Below are 9,042 nucleotides of genomic sequence, written 5' to 3' on the forward strand. Positions count from 1 at the left end.
AATGAACAAAAAAATGTGCCTTTCTTTCAAAAACAAGGACGTGACCCCAAACTTCTGAACGGTAGTGTACGACTAATAAAACTTGAGCAGTGGTGGAATGTAATCAGATTGGCAAACAGGTACTGTACCTCACCATGTGTCAGAACCGGGAATGAGGAAATAACTAACTAGTCAGATGTACTGCAGACATCACTGAGTGATCCAAGCTCCAGGCAGAGGAGAGAGGCAGCAGGAGAAAGACAATATGGCTGCCAGCAGATTAATCACACATGCAGGTAAGTAGTCTAGAGGTCCATCTTTGTACTTCAAATCATATCTTGGAGAATGTAAATTTGTAAATTAAACGTGACTATAGCTTTGTGATGTGGGCTGCTCCAGAAAATATGCAGTACCAGTCAAAAGTTTGGTCACACCTACTCATTCAAGGGTTTCTTTATTTGTAAAACGTTCTACATTGTAGAATAATAGTGAAGACATCACAACTATCAAATAACACAGATGGAATCATGTAGTAACCAAAGTGTTAAACAAATCAAAATATATTTTACATTTGAGATTCTTCAAAGTAGTCACCCTTTGCCTTGATGACAGCTTTGCACACTCTTGGCATTCTCTCAACCAGCTTCATGAGGTATTCACCTGAAATGCATTTCAATTAACAGGTGTGCCTTGTTAAAGTGAATTTGTAAAATTTCTTTGCTTAATGCGTTTGAGCCAATCAGCTGTTTTGTGACAAGGTAGGGGTGGTCTACAGAAGATAGCTCTATTTGGTAAAAGACCAAGTCAATATTATGTCAAGAACAGCTCAAATATGCAAAGACAAACGACAGTCCATCATTACTTTAAGACCCAGAGTTACCTCTGCTGCAGGGGATAAGTTCCTTAGAGTTAACTGCATCTCAGATTGCAGACCAAATAAATGCTTCACAGAGTTCAAGTAACAGACACATCTCAACATCAACTGTTCAGAGGAGACTGTGTGAATCAGGCCTTCATAGTCGAATTGCTGCAACAACAAAAAATGCTACTAAAGGACCTATAAGAAGAAGGGACTTGCTTGGGCCAAGAAACACGAGCAATATACTTTTTTCTGATGAGTCCAAAATATAGATTTTTGGTTCCAACCACCTTATCTTTGTGAGACGCAGAGTAGATGAATGGATGATCTCCGCATGTGTGGTTCCCACCGTGAATCACGGAGGAGGTGTGATGGTGTGACAGTGCTTTGCTGGTGACACTGTCTGTGATTTATTTAGAATTCAAGGCATACTTAACCAGCATGTCTACCACAGCATTCTGCAGTGATACGCCATCACATCTGGTTTGCGCTTAGTGGGACTATCATTTGTTCTTCAGCAGGACAATGACCCAACACACCTTCAAGCTGTGTAACGGCTATTTGACCAAGAAGGAGAGGGATTGAGTGCTGCATCAGATGACCTGGCCTCCACAATCACCCGACCTCAACACAATTGAGATGGTTTGGGATGAGTTGGACAACAGAGTGAAGGAAAAGCAGCCAACAAGTGCTCAGCAAATGTGGGAACTTTTTCAAGACTGTTGGAAATGCATTTGTCATAAAGCTGGCTGAGAGAATGACAAGATTGTTCAAAGCTGTAATCAAGGCAAAGAGTGGCTACTTTGAAGAATTGAACATCTAAAATATATTTTAATTTGTTTGGCCCTTTTTTGGTTACTATATAATTTCATATGTGTTATTCCATGGTTTTGATGTCTTCACTATTATTCTACAATGTAGAAAATAGAAAAAATAAAGAAAAACCCTTGAATGAGCAGTGTCCAAACTTTTGACTGGTTCTGTATCTCTGTATCTCTCTCTCTGTATCTCTCTCTCTCTGGTGACACCCTCCATTACTCAGAGCTGAGGATGGTCCTGCTGAGATACAGAAGAGCTGGAAAGAGTTCAGCAGGAAACACCATCTGGGCAGAGAGGAGTTTGACCTGAGGACACCTGCTCAGTGTGTGAAGAGACAGGGAGAAGTAGCAGGGAGGCAGGTCACTGTGCTTGACACTCCAGGCTGGTGGGTTATTGCCACTAGTGTGGACTCCTGAACTGGTTAAACAGGAGATTGTGCTCAGTGTGTCTCTGTGTCCTCCAGGACCTTACACTCTCCTCCTGGTCGTAGCAGTCGGTAAACTTCTGGCCATTCCTTGGACACTGTGCTAACAAACCTCCAAACGAGCTTCAATGCCATACAACACTCCTTCCGTGGCCTACAACTGCTCTTAAACGCTAGTAAAAACCAAATGCATGCTTTTTACCTGTTCGCTGCCCACCCAACTGCCCGCCCAACTAGCATCACCACCCTGGACGGTTCTGACCTAGAATATGTGGACAACTATAAATACCTAGGTGTCTGGCTAGACTGTAAACTCTCCTTCCAGACTCATATTAAACATCTCCAATCCAAAATCAAATCTAGAATTGGCTTTCTATTTCGCAACAAAGCCTCTTTCACTCACGCCGCCAAACTTACCCTAGTAAAACTGACTATCCTACCGATCCTTGACTTCGGCGATGTCATCTACAAAATAGCTTCCAATGCTCTACTCAGCAAACTGGATGCAGTCTATCACAGTGCCATTTGTTTTGTTACCAAATCATCTTATACCACCCACCACTGTGACCTGTATGCTCTAGTCCGCTGGCCCTCGCTACATATTCGTCGCCAGACCCACTGGCTCCAGGTCTTCTATAAGTCTTTGCTAGGTAAAGCTCCGCCTTATCTCAGCTCACTGGTCACGATAGCAACACCCACCCGTAGCACACGTTCCAGCAGGTATATCTCACTGATCATCCCCAAAGCCAACACCTCATTTGGCCGCCTTTCCTTCCAGTTCTCTGCTGCCAGTGACCTGAACGAATTGCAAAAATCTCTGAAGCTGGAGACTTACATTTCCCTCACTAACATTAAACATCAGCTATCTGAGCAGCTAACCGATTACTGCACCTGTACATAGCCCATCTATAATTTAGCCCAAACAACTAGCTCTCCCCCTACTGTATTTATTTATTTATTTTGCTCCTTTGCACCCCATTATTTCTATCTCTACTTTGTACATTCTTCCACTGCAAATCAACCATTCCAGTGTTTTACTTGCTATATTGTATTTACTTCGCCACCATGGCCATTTCTTTTGCCTTTACCTCCCTTATCTCACCACATTTGCTCACATTGTATATAGACTTATTTTTCTACTGTATTATTGACTGTATGTTTGTTTTACTCCATGTGTAACTCTGTGTTGTTGTATGTGTCGAACTGCTTTGCTTTATCTTGGCCAGGTCGCAATTGTAAATTAGAACTTGTTCTCAACTAGCCATACCTGGTTAAATAAAGGTGAAATAAAAATAAAATAAAAAAATGGACTTGTTTATTGTGTTATTGGCTTGTTTATTGTTTATTCTATGTTATTCCATGTGTAACTCTGTGTTGTTGTATGTGTCGAACTGCTTTGCTTTATCTTGGCCAGGTCGCAGTTGTAAATGAGAACTTGTTCTCAACTAGCCTACCTGGTTAAATAAAGGTGAAATAAAAAATAAATAAAGTCAACGATTCATTCACTGAGAAACAGAGTAATAGAGGACCACCTGGAGCTTCTCAGTGAGAGAGTCTGGAGTCACACTATAGTGCTGTTCACCTATGGGGACTTTCTGGGAGACAACCATTGAGCAGCACATTGAGAGTGAAGGGAAGGTCCTCCAGTGGCTTGTTGAAAAATGATGTCACAGAGCTGCTGGAGAAGATAGAAGAGACGGTGTCAGGAAACAGAGGAGGCCATTATTAGATAAAGAGAAAGAGCTAGAGAAGATAGAAGAGAGAAATAAGGTAGAGGAAGAGAGAGCAAAACAGAGACTGATGAAGGTTCAGGAATAGAGAGAGAACCTCAGATCACTAATAGGTAAAACATACTTATTATATACTTTACAAATTCTACCCCCTTAATAATGTAGACTACCTAACTGGATTTAGTGGAGCAGATTGAGAGCTTCAAGTTCCTTGGTGTCTACATCACCAACAAACTAACATGGTCCAAGCACACCAAGACAGTCGTAAAGATGGCACGACAAAACCTATTTCCCCTCAGGAGACTGAAAAGATTTGGCATGGGTCCTCAGATCCTCAAAAGGTTCTACAGCTGCACCATCGAGAGCTTCCTGACTGGTTGCATCACTGCCTGGTATGACTGGTTGCATCACTGCCTGGTTGCATCACTGCCAGTACATGGGCCGTATGGCCGTATGCCTGGTATGGCATACGGCCCAGGCCAAGCTTCCTGCCATCCAGGAGCTCTATACCAGGCGGTGTCAGAGGAAGGCTCTAAAAATTGTCAGACTCCAGCCATCCTAGTCAAAGACTGTTCTCTCTGCTACCGCACGACAAGCGGTACCGGAGTGCCAAGTCTAGGTCCAAGAGGCTTCAAAACAGCTTCTACCCCCAAGCCATAAGACTCCTGAACATCTAATCAAATGGCTACCCAGACTATTTGCATTGCTCCCTCTCCTCTTTTACACCATTGCTACTCTCTGTTGTTATCATCTATACATAGTCACTTTAATAACTCTACCTACATGTACATATTACCTCAACTAACCGGTGCCCCTGCACATTGACCCTGTACCCCCCTGTATATAGTCTCGCTATTGTTATTTTACTGCTGCTCTTTAATTACTTGTTACTTTTATTTCTTATTAATATATATTTTTTTAAATATATATTAACTGCATTGATGGTTAGGGACTCGTAAGTAAGCATTTCACTGTAAGGTCTACACCTGTTGTATTCGGCGCATGTGACTAATAACATTTGATTTGATTTGTGATATATAATGTCATGTAAACAGCAATAATTTTCAACTTTTTCCTCAGAGCATGGTACAGATAAGTCATTGTACACACCGATGTTAACTTGAGTGTTTTTATAACTCTCAGATGATTAAAACATATTGCACGTGTCCCAATAATGATTTGCTGTGTGTCCCATGGGGATGTTCCATGGGAATTTACAACAACAAAAACACATTGTTCCCTTAGTGGAAACTCCGGAGCTGGTTAAACAGGAGATTGTGCTTAGTGTGTCTCTGTGTCCCCCAGGACCCCACATTCTCCTCCTGGTCATACGAGAAGATGTTTAATTCACTGAGAAACACCGAAGAGCAGTAGAGGAACACCTGGAGCTTCTCAGTGAGACAGTCTGGTAGTCACACTATAGTGCTGTTTACCTATGGGGGACTGTCTGGGAGACACAACCATTGAGCAGCACATTGAAAGTGAAGGGGAGGCCCTCCAGTGGCTTGTTGAGAAATTTAGGAACAGGTATCATGTCCTGAATAATCAGAACAGGGGTGATGTCACTCAGGTCACAGAGCTGCTGGAGAAGATGGAGGACATGGTGGCAGGAAAGAGAGGTGGTGTGTTTCAGCCTAATGAAGAGGAGCAGGAACAATCTGCAATAATCATGAAAGCAGACAGCATGAAGGGGCTTCCTCCAGTCAGTAAGAAACATTCTAACTAACCTGTATTAATATTATAAACTGTAGAACTTTAATTGATTGCATATAGTCTTTACTTGCTTGAACTGCTTTATGTCCATATTTTTTTTACTTGGTCAGGTCCCTCAAAAGGTTCCATATTGCAGCTTTAAATACACATACATTTTATGTAATTCATTCAGCATTTAACCAGGTTTGAACCACCATTGACCATATGTTGTTTTTCTCAATCATGTACAAGCATAGTTTGGAACAATGTTGTTGGTTTTCAAAACTGTGTTCACAAGACACAGAACTAGTTGGCATTTTGCAAAACAATAAGGGCCCGATTCAGATTTAAGAAATGTACTCTTTCCCATGCACGCCTTTCCTACGCACTTCTCAGTAGTTGGTATTCAGACTTACCTTATGCAGGTGCGTAACGGGCTTTGCAGGCCTGGTTCCCTTGTGTTCGCTGAATAAATTTAATTAAACCACTGAAAACCCGCCCACTTGCTGGACAACAGATTTTCTCATGAAATTTTCATTTAATAGAGTTTTCAGTGCATCCCTTTAAATACGATGTACCTCTTAATTACAATTTTGTCGACACCACAAAAAGGAAAAGGGGATACCTAGTCAGTCACATCTGAATGCATTCAACTGAAATGTGTCTTCTGCATTTAACCCAACCCCTCTGAATCAGAGAGATGCGGTGGGCTGCCTTAATAGACACACGTCATCGTCGCCCGGGGAACAGAGTTCAGTATATAGGGATCAATGAAAGCAATCAATCTAAATATAAGCATATTCGGCTCCATTTCTGCACCAACTGGCAGATTAAAAAATACTCTGATTTTGTAGATTTTTTTTGTGCAAATTTTTTGTGCAAATTTTAAGGTTAGGAAAGCATGTACTGTATGTATGAATCATAATTAAAAAAACAGGTTTGGAGACCCTTTACCCACAAAATATATTGATGAATAAAAAAAAATATGGTTTGATTCATCCTGAAAGTTGTCATATTCAATTTCAATACATGAAATATTGGAAGGTGGAAAAAAAGTGTACAATATGGGTTGAACAAAAGTCCTATAAATCTACCCTAATCATGGAACTGTATGACAACGGTCCAGTCATACCGAACTGTGCACCAGGCTCCAGGTTTAACCTGCTATATGTAGTCTGAGTTACATAATGATTCAAATAGGCTACATGTCCCAAAATGTTAGCCTAATATAATTAACTAATGCTAGCGACCCTCAGGAACAACTACACGGACTTGACGGAAGAAAGGTAAACGGAATGCAATGGATTGATTGAAAATGTAGGCTACAAATTGAACAAAACTAACACTAAGTGACAGTTATAAATGTGTGTGGGTATTACTGACAGCTCCTGATAGTGGATAATATTTAACATGATAGAAATTGTCAAATAAAACAGAGAAAACCCTGGGCATACAGTGCACTTGGAAAGTATTCAGACACCATTGACTTTTTCTACATTTTATTACATTACAGCCTACATTACACCCCCCCCCCGGCAATCTACACACTACACCAAATAATGACAAAGCAAAAATTATTTTTTTGATACATTTTTAGAAAAAGCAGATCTCATTTATCACGTATTCAGACCCGTTACTCAGTACTTTATTGAAGAACCTTTGGCAGCTATTACAGCCTCAAGTCTTCTTGGGTATGACGCTACAAGCTTGGCACACCTGTATTTGATGAGTTTCTCCCATTCTTCTCTGCAGATCCTCTCAAGCTCTGTCAGGTTGGATGGGGAGCATCACTGTACAACTATTTTCAGGTTTCTCCTGAGAGATGTTTGATCGGGTTCAAGTCCGGGCTCTGGCTGGGCCACTCAGAGACTTATCCCAAAGCCACTCCTAGGTTGTCTTGGCTGTGTGCTTAGGATCACTGTCCTGTTGGAATGTGAACCTTCACCCCAGTCTGAGGTCCTGAGCACTCTGAAGCAGATTTTCAACAAGGATCTCTTTATACTTTGCTCTGTTCATCTTTCTCTCGATCCTGACTAGTCTCCCAGTCCCTGCCACTGAAAAACATCCCCACACTATGATGCTGCCACCACCATGCTTCACCTTCGGGATGGTGCCAGGCTTCCTCCAAACGTGACGCTTGGCATTCAGGCCAAAGAGTTCAATCTTGGTTTCATCAGACCAGAGAATCTTGTTTCTCATGAGAGTCTGAGAATCCTTTAGGTGCCTTTTGGCAAACTCCAAGTGGGCTGTCATGTGCCTTTCAGTGAGGAGTGGCTTCTGTCTGGCCACTCTACCATAAAGGCCTGATTGGTGGAGTGCTGCAGAGTTGGTTGTCCTTCTGGAAGTTTATCCCATCTCCGCAGAGGAACTCTGGTCACCTCGCTGATCAAGGCCCTTCTCCCCTGATTGCTCAGTTTGACCGGGCGGCCAGCTTAAGGAAGAGTCTTGGTGGTTCCAAACTTCTTACATTTAAGAATGATGGAGGCCGCTGTGTTCTTGGGGACCTTCAATGCTGCAGAAATGTTTGGTACCCTTCCACAGATCTGTGCCTCGACACAATCCTGTCTCTGACCTCTATGGACAATTCCTTCGACCTCATGGCTTGGCTTTTGCTCTGACCCGCACTGTCAACTTTGCACCAGACGCAACGGGCTCAAGGCATCCTGCCTCTATCCCATCTGTAAAGGATTTTCCGAATTTTGGAAAGTGTGTAAGTGGACGGATTTCCTCGTCCTTCTCGCCAGCCGTGATTTTGGGCAGCTGCATGGTAAAAAATGTGACCGTTCCTGTTGCAAAAACGTCCTATCCCCGAGCTTGAGTAAATTACATTACGAAGATGCTCCCAAACGTAGTATATCAGGACATGGAAATAGATTCTATTGTAGTCCATGTGGGTTTTAATGACGTTATGAAGGGCACTGAACAGCTGAAACAGGATTTTAAAGAGCTGATTGACTCTCTTCTAGATACCCATCATATCTGGCCCCTGTGCCCTCTCTGAATCATGGCATTGAACACTTTAGCAGGATTCTGACTCTTCACAATTGGCTACGTGATTATTGCAGCTCAATGGGTATAACTTGACAATTTCGATACTTTTTGGAAACAAAACACATTATATAAGGAGGATAGGATCTACCCAAATCATTTGAGTTCCTTGATCCTTTCACAGCAGTATAAGGCTGTGTTCAAACAATGACCCAAGCCCAGATCAGCTAATCCCTACCATAGTGGCAAATGTACATTACACCAGGGTTGTTGGTAGACACAATAAAAGTAACCTAATTGATGTCTCTAACTGTCCTGAATGCCTCTGCTGATCCTACAGCTATTGTATGCAGTAATCATGTGACTATGAACCAGATTTATACTGTTAGCACTGAGGCGGTGTGCCCTAGAAGGAAGTCCAGTCTGCAGCTCACCCTGCACTAGCATAAATAACATGGACATATCTACTTCTGCTAAGCTTCCCAGTAAAGCAATGAAAACAAGGAAGCATCCCAGAAGAAAAGTGCTCAAAATAGCCCACGTTAACATAT

The 9,042-nt window shown here is 42.1% G+C and overlaps 1 pseudogene; it reads left to right on the forward strand.

The window, feature by feature from the left end:
* The first annotated feature begins 1,709 nt into the window (after window positions 1-1,709).
* On the forward strand, window positions 1,710-5,157 carry LOC129811246 (GTPase IMAP family member 4-like; annotated as a pseudogene).
* Window positions 5,158-9,042: the final 3,885 nt, after the last annotated feature.

This window comes from Salvelinus fontinalis, chromosome 15 (genome assembly GCF_029448725.1).
Source record: "Salvelinus fontinalis isolate EN_2023a chromosome 15, ASM2944872v1, whole genome shotgun sequence".
Taxonomy (NCBI): Eukaryota; Metazoa; Chordata; class Actinopteri; order Salmoniformes; family Salmonidae; genus Salvelinus; species Salvelinus fontinalis.